Source organism: Saimiri boliviensis, chromosome 12 (assembly GCF_048565385.1).
Source record: "Saimiri boliviensis isolate mSaiBol1 chromosome 12, mSaiBol1.pri, whole genome shotgun sequence".
NCBI classification, from domain to species: Eukaryota; Metazoa; Chordata; class Mammalia; order Primates; family Cebidae; genus Saimiri; species Saimiri boliviensis.
The window spans coordinates 37,468,809-37,481,057 of NC_133460.1; the positions used below are offsets into that span (position 1 = coordinate 37,468,809).

Consider the following 12,249-nt stretch of genomic DNA (forward strand, 5'->3'; position numbering starts at 1 on the left):
CCCAATCAAAAGACACAGATTGGCAAATTGGATAAAAAGTCAAAACCCATTGCTGTGCTGTATCCAGGAAACCCATCTCACATGCAAGGATACACAAAGGCTCAAAATAAAGGGATGGAGGAAGATTTACCAATTAAATGGAGAGCAAAAAAAAGTAGGAGATGCAATTCTCATCTCTGATAAAATAGATTTTAAACCAACAAAGATCAAAAGAGACAAAGAAGGACATTACATAATGATAAAAGGATCAAAGCAACAAGAAGAGCTAACGATCCTAAATATATATCACCCAATACAGGAGCACCCAGTTACATAAGGCAAGTTCTTAATGACTTACAAAGAGACTTAGACTCCCACACAATAACAGTGGGAGACTTTAACACCCCATTGTCAATATTAGGTCAACGAGACAGAAGATTAACAAGGATATCCAGGACATGAACTCAAACCTGGAACAAGCAAACCTAATAGACATTTGCAGAACTCTCCACCCCAAATCTACAAAATATACATTCTTCTCAGCGCCAAAACACACTTACTCTAAAACTGACCACATAATTGGAAGTAAATCACTCCTCAGCAAATGCAAAAGAACAGAAATCATAACAAACAGTATCTCAGACCACAGTGCAATCAAGTTAGAACTCAGATTTCAGAAACTAACTCAGAACTGCACAGCTTCATTGACACTGAACAACTGGCTCTTGAATGTTGACTGGATAAACAATGAAATGAAGGCAGAAACAAAGATGTTCTTCAAAACCAACAAGAAGGAAGACTCAACATACCAGAATCTCTGGGACACATTTAAAGCAGTGTCTAGAGGAAAATATATAGCAATGAATGCCCACATGAGAAGCAAGGAGAGCTCTAAAATCAACACCTTATCATCAAAATTGAAAGAGGTAGAGAAGCAAGATCAAAAAATCTCAAAACCTAGCAGAAGACAAGACATAACTAAGATCAGAGCAGAACTGAAGGAGATAGATACACAAAAAAAAACTTCAAAAAATCAATAAATCCAGGAACGAGTTTTTAAAAAAGATCAACAAAATAGACAGATCACTAGCCAGATTAATAAGAAAGAAAAGAGAGAATAATCAAATAGATGCAATAAAAAAACAATAAAGGTGATATCACCACAGATTCCACAGAAATAGAAAACATCATAGAGATTATTACAAACAACTCTATGCACATAACTAGTAAACTGGAAAGAAATGGATAAATTCCTTGACACTTGCATCCTCCCAAGCCTAAACCAGGAAGAAGTCAAAACTCTGAATAGATCAATAACAAGGGCTGAAATTGAGGCAGCAATTAAGAGCCTACCACCTAAAAAAAAGCCCAGGTCCAGATGGGTTCACAGCCGAATTCTACCAGACATACAAAGAGGAGCTGGTACCATTCCTTCTGAAACGATTCCAAACAATCCAAAAAGAGGGAATCCTTCCCAAATAATTTTATGAGACCAGCATCATCCTGATACCAAAATCTGGCAGAGACTCAGCAAGAAAAGAAAACTTCAGGCCAATATCCATGATGAATATAAATGCAAAAATCTTCAATAAAATACTGGCAAAGCGATTGCAATAGCACATCAAAAAGCTTATCCACCATGATCAAGTAGGCTTCATCCCGGGGAAGCAAGGCTGGTTCAACATACGCAAGTCTATAAACGTAATTCACCACATAAACAGAACCAAAGACTAAAACCACATGATTATATCTATTGATGCAGAGAAGGCCTTTGACAAAATTCAACAGTCCTTTATGCTAAAAACCCTCAATAAACTAGGTATTGATGGAACATATCTCAAAATAATAAAAGCTATTTATGACAAACCAACAGCCAATATCACAATGAATGGACAAAAACTGGAAGCATTCCCTTTGAAATCTGGCACTAGACAAGGATGCCCTCTCTCACCACTCCTATTTAATATAGTATTGGAAGTTCTAGCCAGAGTAATCAGGCAAGAAAAAAAAATAAAGGGTATTCAATTAGGAAAGGAGGAAGTCAAATTGTCTCTATTTGCAGACAACGTTATTGTATATTTAGAAGAACCATCGTCTCAGCGCAAAATCTCCTAAAACTGATAAGCAACTTCAGCAAAGTCTCAGGATACAAAATCAATGTGCAAAAATCACAAGCATTTCCATACACCAACAACAGACTTACAGAGAGCCAAATCAAGAATAAACTGCCATTCACAATTGCTACAAAGAGATAAAATACCTAGAAATACAACTAACAAGGAATGTAAAGGACCTCTTCAAGGAGAACTACAAACCACTGCTCAATGAAATAAGAGAGGACACAAACAGATGGAGAAACATTTCATGCTCGTGATTAGGAAGAATCAATATCATGAAAATGGCCATACTGCCCACAGTAATTTACAGATTCAACGTTATCCCCATCAAACTATCAATGACCTTCTTCACAGAACAGGAAAAAACCACCTTAAACTTCATATGGAACCAAAAGAGAGCCCACATAGCCAAGTCAATTCTAAGCAAAAAGAACAAAGCTGGAGGCATCACACTACCTGACTTCAAACTACACTACAAGGCTACAGTAATCACAACAGCATAGTACTGGTACCAAAACAGAGATATAGACCAATAGAACATAACAGAGGCCTTGGAGACAACACCACACATCTATAACCAACTGATCTTTGCAAACCTGACAAAAACAAGCAATGGGGAAAGGATTCCCTGTTTAATAAATGGTATTGGGAAAACTGGCTAGCCATGTGCAGAAAGCAGAAACTGGACCCCTTCCTGACACCTCACACTAAAATTAACTCCAGATGGATTAAGGACTTAAACAAAAGACCTAATATCATAAAAACCCTAGAAGAAAATCTATGCAAAACCATTCAGGACATAAGCATAGGCAAGGACTTCATGACCAAAACACCAAAAGCATTGGCAACAAAAGACAAAATAGACAAATGGGACCTAATCAAACTCCACAGCTTCTGTACAACAAAAGAAACAGTCATTAGAGTGAAATGGCAACCAACAGAATGAGAAAACATTTTTGCAATCTACCCATCTGACAAAGGGCTGATATCCAGAATCTACAAAGAACTAAGACAGATTTACAAGAAAAAACAAACAAGCCCATTCAAAAATGGGTGAAAGATATGAACAGACACTTTACAAAAGAAGACATACATGAGGCCAACAAACATACGAAAAAATGCACATCATCACTGGTCATTAGAGAAATGCAAATCAAAACCACATTGAGATACCACCTCACACAAGTTAGAATGGTGATCATTAAAAAATCTGGAGATGACAGATGCTGGAGAGGATATGGAGAAACAGGAACACTTTTACACTGTTGGTGGGAGTGTAAATTAGTTCAACCATTGTGGAAGACAGTGTGGCGATTCCTCAAGGACCTAGAAATAGAAATTCCATTTGACCCAGCAATCCCATTACTGGGTATATATCCAAAGGATTATAAACCGTTCTGCTATAAGGACACATGCACACGAATGTTCACTGCAGCACAGTTTACAATAGCAAAGACTTGGAACCAACTCAAATGCCCATCGATGATAGACTGAATAGGGAAAATGTGGCACATATATACCATGGAATATTATGCAGCCATCAAAAACGATGAGTTCGTGTTCTTTGTAGGGACATGGATCAACCTGGAAACCTTCATTCTCAGCAAACTGACAAAAGAACAGAAAATCAAACACCGCATGTTCTCACTCATAGGCAGGTGTTGAACAATGAGAACATATGGACACAGGTAGGGGAGCATCACACTCTGGGGTCTGTCGGGGGAAAATAGGAGTGGGACAGTGGCGGTTGGGGAGTTGGGGAGAAATATCATGGGGAAAAATGCCAGATATAGGTGATGGGGAGGACGGCAGCAAACCACACTGCCATGTGTGTACCTATGCAACAATCTTGCATGTTCTTCACATGTACCCCAAAACCTAAAACGCAAAAAAAAAAAGGACCTATCAAGTACTATGCTCACAATCTGGGTGGTGAGATGATTCATACACCAAACCTCAGCAACATACAATTTACCCATGTGACAAATATGCACATGTACCCCTGAACCTAAAATAAAAGTTGAGAAAAAAAATGTTATTTTAGGCTGGATGTGGTGGCTCCCACCTGTAATCCCAGCACTTTGGAAGGCCAAGGTGGGCAGATTGCTTGAGACCAGGAGTTCAAGCCCAGCTTGGGCAACATAGAGAAATTCATCTCTACTAAAAATACAGAAATTAGCTGGGCGTCGTGGCATGCACCTGTAATCCCAGCTACTCAGGCGACTGAGGCACAAAAATCACTTCAACCCAGAAGGTAGGGGTTGCCGTGAGCCAAGATAATGCTACTGTACTCCAGCCTGGGTGATAGAGTGACTCTGTCTCAAAAAAAAAAAAAAAAAAAAAAAAACTTATTTTAAAAAATTTATTTTTGCTTGTCTACATTTTTTAATTTTTCTATCTGTAAGATATGCCACTTACATATCAAAGTATCTAAAGGATATTTTTAAACAAGGCAGTCAAAATCAGCTAACAGAAGTTCGCATAGGATATCTCAATGTTGTATTTGTCTAGTATATGCTTATAAGTATAGCTAAATAAGGGGAGGGGAATTCTGAGAGGACTTACATTAAGAAGTCAACTTAAGACCTAACACCATAAAAACCCTAGAAGAAAACCTAGGCAATACCACGCAGGACATGGGCATGGGCAAGGAGGGCAAGGACTTCAGGACTAAAACACTAAAAGCAATGGCAACAAAAGCCAAAATAGACAAATGGAATCTAATTAAACTAAAGAGCTTCTGCACAGCAATAGAAACCATCATTAGAGTGAACTGGCAACCAATAGAATTTGAAAAAATTTTTGCAGTCTACCCATCTGATAAAGGTCTAATATCCAGAGTCTATAAAGAACTTAAACAAATTTATAAGAAGAAAAACAAACAACCCCATCAAAAAGTGGGTGAAGGATATGAACTGACACTTCTCAAAAGAAGATATTTACACACCAACAAACAAATGGAAAAAAGGCTCATCATCACTGGTCATTAGAGAAATGCAAATCAAAACCACATTGAGATACCATCTCATGCCAGTTAGAATGATGATCATTAAAAAATCAGAAAACAACAGATGCTGGAGAGGATGTGTGGAAATAGGAACGCTTTTGCACTGTTGGTGGGAGTGTACATTATTTCAACCATTGTGGAAGACAGTGTGGTGATTCCTCAAGAATGTAGAACCAGAAATACCACTTGACCCAGCAATCCCATTACTGGGTATATACCCAAAGAATTATAAATCATTCTATTATGAAGACAAATGCACACATGTTTATTGTGGCACTGTTTCCAATAGTGAAGACTTGGAACCAACTAAATGCCCATCAATGATTGACTGGATAAAGAAAATGTAGCACATACACACCATGGAATACTATGCAGCCATAAAAAAGGATGAGTTCATGTCCTTTGCAGGGACATGGATAAATCTGGAAACCATCATTCTCAGCAAACTGACACAAGAACAGAAAGCCAAACATTGCACGTTCTCACTCATAAGTGGGTGTTGAACAAGGAGAACACATGGACACAGAGAGGGAACATCACATACCAGGGCCTGTCAGGGGTTGGGGGGCTAGGGGAGGGATAGCAGGGGGTGGGGGGCTAGGGGAGGGACAGCATTAGGAGAAATACCTAATGTAGATGACAGGGTGATGGACACAGCAAACCACCATGGCACATGTATACCTGTGTAACAAACCTGCATGTTCTGCACATGTACCACAGAACTTAAGTATAATAAAAAAAAAAAAAAAAAAAAAAAAACCTGCACGTTCTGCACATGTACCCTAGAGCTTAAAGCATAATAATAAAAAAATCTTTTTAAGTCAACAGTCATTATTTCTGGATGGTTGAAGTATTGGAAATTTGTTATTTGCTTCTTATGTAGCAACTTCCATTGTTTTCATCAATTCGTTTTCTTCTCCTCTTTCATCTGGAACAGAATCACCATTTGCTGTGGGGAACCTGTTTTAAGTAGACCTATTTTAAGAATCAAGTTTCTTGATTTCACCCAGCCTGGCCATTGGCTCACTAATCTGGCCAATCAGAACACCTCGTCGCCAACCACAGGGATGGGCTCAAGGATGCACACGTGATACATGCTCAGCCAATCAAGTCCCTCCCTGAGACTTTCCTCTCTGAGCAGTGGGAAGAGACTCTTCCTTTCTAATACCATTGTTCAGTTGATGGAGATTAATCTGGAATTGACAGCGTCTACCTTTTTTGGCATCTGGAGAAGGCCTATTAATGAAATAGAGACTGAGAGATCAAGCAAGACAGCATTCTGCTAATAGCATTTGAGCTGTGGATACAGCTATGTCTGATCCGCCTCTGTGACATCCTTGTTCTGTGGGCCGATATATTCTCTTGAATAATCTAAACCAGTTTGCAATTGATTTCTGACACTCTCAGCTGATTGAGTTCTGACTTCTTATATTTTTTCTTTTAGCTTGACTATATTCATGCTCATGAGTTCCGATTTTTACGCTTCCATTTTGTTCCCATCTATTTTCTACGTTTTCCACAATGAGCTTTTATCACATGTAAAACCTGTCTCAGCCTCTCTTTTTTTAAACGATAAAAGAAATGGCAGATTGGCATTTGTCTGCAGAGGGCTGGCTAACAGACACTTTTCACCTAAGGCATAAGTTGGGCCTGCCTAATCTGGGGGATACCATGAGTTGCCTCTGGCTCCATGATTTATCTGGCTCCTCTGAGGCCTCCAGGCCTGACTCATTGCTTCCAAACTAAAGACTTTACTCTCCCAAATCAAGAATACTGCCAAAGACACCTTTGCCAGCACCACCCCCCATCCCCTACCCATTGGCCCCTGCTTTAAAGTTGTAATTCGCATAGAGCTGGGTGTCTTTTTCCCTGTGGGAGAAAAGTGGAACAGAGTGTGGGTGGCCTTAACAAGGAGCTAAGGAAGCTTATGTAAGTAGCATTATTATATATGATTATATCGCTGAGATAAGAGAAACTCATTCCTGCCTGGGTGTTTTACTGATCATATTGTTTTAGGCTTAAGTAGAATAAAATGATGAAGAAAAGCCATGAGGGCCTCCAGCGGCCCAAAGTCGTTCTTGCTCCTTCTCTCAACCCCAAAATAACATCAATGCTTACTCAGCCTTATTATGTTCCAGACACTATTCTAAACTCCTTCTGTATACTAAACCCTCATTGCAATTTCATGAGGAGAGAATCCTCATTATCCCATTTTACAGATGGAAATACTGAGTTACCCAGAGATTTCATAATTTGCCCAAGATCTCATTGCTGGAAAGTTGGAGAGCCAAGATCCCAACCCATGCTATCCAATTCCAATATCCACATTCAAAACCTCTCAGAAAAGGCAACACTGAAGCTGTGCACAAAACCAAATTTCAACCAGCCAGATCTCTCCATTTAGTCACACAACAGATCAATTAATGGGTTTGGGGGTGGTAAGAAAATCAACATAACTGGGGTTTTGGGGGTGGTTTTTATTCTTTTTTATTTTATTTCTTTATTTTGGGACAGAGTCCAAAATCCTATTTATTTTATTTCTTTTTTTTTTTTTTTTTTAGATCACACTCAGGCTGGAGTGCATGTGACAATCTCACCCTACTGCAGCCTCAACCTCCTGAGTTCAAGCGATTCTCCTGCCTCGGCCTCCTGAGTAGCTGGGACTACAGGCATGGGCCACCACACCCAGCTAATTTTTGTATTTTTACTAGAGATGGGGTTTTGCCACATTAGCCAGGCTTGTCTGAAACTCCTGGCCTCAAGCAATCTTCCTACCTCAGTGTTTTTTTCTAATTAAATTGACTTTCTAACTCTTGAAATCCAGAATATAAGAAATTACTATAAACAAGCATTATGCTTATAAGGAAGAAGTTTTAAACTGAAAGGCCATAGACCAAATTCAGTGCACAGATGTGTTTGCTTTCGTTGGATTCAGTTTTTATTTTTCAAACCATTTTAGATGGGGCATGTACTCTCTAGTTTTCCATAGTCCCCACCACTCTCTAATGCCTTACACTTGGCCCACATCACTCATTTACAGGGAATCTGGCTGAATTAGCAGCCTCTGATATAGGGAATGGTTAATAACAAAAGAGAAGAAAACTTTCTTGTTGGCTTCAAAAAAATAATCAGGTAATCATAATAGTTAAAGTATGTTGAGTATTTATGCCAGATCTTGTGCAAGGTGCTTAACACGCCTTGTCTCATTCGATTGTAGTAACAATCCCATGCATGGCCATGAGAATGTACTGCCACTGACCTCCAGTTATGGGGAACATAATAGAGCAAGGGTCCAGCTGGATTTAAAATCCGTCACACCTAACAAAAAAAAAAAAAAAAAAAAAAAATCCGTCACACCTATCAATAGTGTAGGCAGCAGAGAAACTAAGGCAGGCTCATTCTTAGAAAACACACGGCCCTCTGACAACTGACTTTGGAAACCCCAGTTTTCTTTAGACTGCTCAGCATGGACACTTCACCAACCTTCTCCCTTCTCCCTTGAAGTCAGGATTCATCACTGACTCCTTTCACAAAAGTGTTACCCTTAACAAAATCCTTGCATGTTGAGTCTCAAAGCAAGGTCTGCTTCTTGGAGGACCCAGACTGACACAAGGGGCTTCCCAAAGGCCTCACAGCAAGCAATGATAGAACCAGGATTGGAACAGAGGCCACACGCCAGAACTCTGAACCACTACCTCAGACCATTCTTGTCGCTGGTTCTTATCTTCTCAAACTTCTTGGTCCAGAACACCAGAACAGCTGGAAATTTCCATCTGGATCTAAGAATGAACCAAAGGCAAAAGAGAGAGTTTTTTGTTTTTGTTGTTTTGGCTGGGTTAATAGCTTTATAACTTTTTTTTCCCTTAAATGGTGAGTCTCTCTCTGTCACCCAAGCTGGAGTACAGTGGTGCAATCTTGGCTTGCTGCAACCTGCACCTCTCTGGTTCAAGCAATCCTCCTGCCTCAACCTCCCAAATAGCTGAGATTACAGGCATATGCTACCACACCCAGCTAATTTTCATATTTTTCATAGAGATGAGGTTTCACCATGTTGGCCAGGCTGGTTTCCAACCCCTGACCTCAAGTGATCCACCCACCTCAGCCTCCCAAAGTGCTGGGATTACAAATGTGAGCCACCATGCCCAGCTCGATAGCCTTATAACCTTCTATGCCAAACATTGACACCTCAAAATATCTAGCAAAGACAAATATGAAACCCAGATAAAAATGGATGTTGACAATTCTGAAGACATTCCTATTTTTATTTTACCAACAATTTTAAAGCCAGCTAGTTTAGTAAAGATTTACTTAAGTCACATGAACTTGAAAATTGCTTGAACTTATTTACTTAACTTATGAGCATTCTTTTACTTATAAGTCAATTTAATAGGCACAACATATAACAGTAAATGTACATGCAAACAAACACATCTAGACATGTATACACACACACAAATGAAGATCTGGTCACTTTTACCTTGGAACTCTAGCCATGAGATAGCAATACAAGCTCACCAGTTTTACATGGTTACACTTGGTTTGCCCCAGTAGGTCATCCAGTGAAGGCTGGGACCCAAAATTCTGGGGCAAAGCAGTTTCCATGGCAGTTTGATTTTTAAAATTCCTAAGAACGCTGGGACCAAACAGCCCCAAAAGACAGCATCACAGGCTAACCAGGCCTGACCCTGCTTGGAACAGAAGCATAAAAGCCTGGATACATGCAACTCCATCCCACTTTCTCATTCAACAACAAACTCCAGATTCCAAGCAATACTGGGGACAAGCTATTGCAAAAGAATATCAAGCATTTCCTCCTTAGGTTATTGGGGTCAAATTGACACCAACGGTTGAGAATGCAGCTAAGCAGGGGATGAGGTAGCATAGATGGAGTTTTTCCCACTACTGTCTCCTGGCTGGCACACCAAAATATGTTACCAGTGGAGGATGTCCAGGTTCTTGGCAGTTTGAACAAAAAATCAGACAAGACATACAAAGAAAGCAATGAAAGAATGAATCAGGCTGGGCACGGTGGCTCATGCCTGTAATCCCAGCACTCTGGGAGGCAAGGCAGGTAGATCATGACGTCAGGAGTTCAAGACCAGCCTGGCCAAGATGGTGAAACCCTGTCTCTACTAAAAATGCAAAAATTAGCCGGGTGCAATGGTGGGCGCCTGTAATCCCAGCTACTCTGTAGCTAAGGCAGAAGAATCACTTGAACCCTGGAGGTAGAGGTTGCAATAAGCCAAGATTATGCCTCTGCACTCTAGGCTGGGTTACAGAGCAAGACTTCATCTCGAGAAAAAAAAAAAAAAGCACAGATTTATTGAAACAAAAGTACATTCCACAGAGTGGGAGTGGGCTCAAGTAAGCACCTCAAGAGTCAAGAGGGAGAGTTCTGAACGCCCAAAGCCAGGAACAATGTCCTAGATCCTAACAGTCTCCATGGCAATCAGGAAAATGCATTGGCTTCCCAGAGCCCAAGAAGGAAACACAGGTAACTGACAATGGGACATATGTCTATGATGCTCCTTCTCCAAAGTCCTGAAGAAGAGTCGGCCCCTCCCCCAGGACTGGGGCAACACAGGCCATGAGCAATAAAAGGGAGCACTTCACTAGGAGTCTGGGGATGCACTCAGCCTGACCCACAGAGATGAAGCAGCTAGCAGAATGAATAGTTTATAGCCCATGAAGTAGTTTCATGTCCACTATCATACTATCGGAACCTTTTTTTTTTTTATTGAGACAGAGTTTAGCTCTTATTGCCCACGCTGAAGTGCAGTGGTATGATCTCAGCTCACTGCAACCTCCACCTCCCAGGTTGAAACAATTCTCCTGCCTCAGCCTCCCAAGTAGCTGGGATTACAGGCACCCACCACCATGCCCAGCTAATTTTTTTGTACTTTTAGTAGAGACAGAGTTTCACCATGTTGGCCAGGCTGGTCTTGAATTTCTGGCCTCAAGTGATCCACCCACCTTGTCCTCCCAAAGTGCTGGGATTTCAGGTGTGAGCCACTGTGCCCAGCCGTACCATTGGATCCTTAAATGTAATCATTACATGTGTAAGGACTTTGCATTTTTTTTTTCTTTTTTTTTTCCCCTTAACAATACAAGAAAGCAGGAAAGAGTATCATCACATACACCAGAACCATTGAGCTCAAAAGCATAAGCAGAGTACAACTTATAAGGCTGGAACACTGAACTGGTTACACAAATTTTCTCACAAATAACAATTAGAAAAACTGGATGAATTAACAATAATCACAAAAATCCAAATGACACTAAAAACCTCTAAAAGTAGATAGAAATCAAAAAGAGTTTGCTCTTCTAGAATGCCTCTGGAAAGGGTTAAGAACTGTTAGTATGTGGCTTTCTCACATGTGGGAGCCTCTGACTCCCACAGCTATGGTGGCTGTAGAAAAAGGTGGCAGAAAAACCATAGCCTTACCAGCTAACAATGCTAGCGAAAATGAGTTAAGGGCTAGAAAATCAGTTGGAATTTAAAGGGGGGATATCCTAGTGGCAAGGGAACCACAAGAATAAGAGGTAAATTCTGATTATAAACACTGCCCAAATCTCTGCTGAAAAGCTAAATTATACATGTATAAGGGGAATATCAAGAGGAAGAACAAGTAGGCAGAGACCAGGGAGAATTCTACTTTTTTTTTTTTTTTTATAAAGAAGAGGAAGAAAGAGAAAGAGGAAGAGGGAGAGAGGATGGGGGTATTGCTTTATTGCCCAGGCTAGAATGCAGTCTAAATATGGGTATGCCTACAATTGTCCTCAATAATGGTGACATGAAAGAAAATGAGGGAAGAGAATAACAAACAAGGAGCCAACCAAGATTTCATTTAAACCTCTAAATTGATATGATGTGGTACTGATGAGAGTGTATATTTTGTATATTTAAAGTGGAGAGTTCTATAAATGTTAATTACATTTACTTGTTCCAGATCTGAGTTCAAGACCTAAATATCGTTGTTAATTTTCTGTCTCATTGATCTGTCTAATATTAATGTTGAAGTCTCCCACTATTATTATGTGGGAGTCTAAGTCTCTTTATAAGTCCTGTATGTCTAGGTATTCCTGTACTGGGTGCGTATATATTTAGGATCTTTAGCTCTTCTTGTTGTTGCATTGATCCTTTTA

General features: G+C 40.0%; 1 long non-coding RNA gene across 2 annotated transcripts in view; it reads right to left on the minus strand.

The window, feature by feature from the left end:
- LOC141580715 (uncharacterized) overlaps positions 1 to 12,249 on the minus strand; it is a 145,031-nt gene that overhangs the window by 101,761 nt on the left and 31,021 nt on the right. Inside the window, exons 2-3 of one of the 2 annotated variants that reach the window (XR_012513008.1) lie at positions 8,799 to 8,882; positions 6,962 to 8,421 (exon numbers count right to left, since the gene is read on the minus strand). This is a non-coding gene — a long non-coding RNA (uncharacterized LOC141580715). Of the gene's footprint in view, positions 1 to 6,961; positions 8,422 to 8,798; positions 8,883 to 12,249 lie in introns of those variants that run through there. The other variant, XR_012513007.1, reaches the window with a different exon arrangement.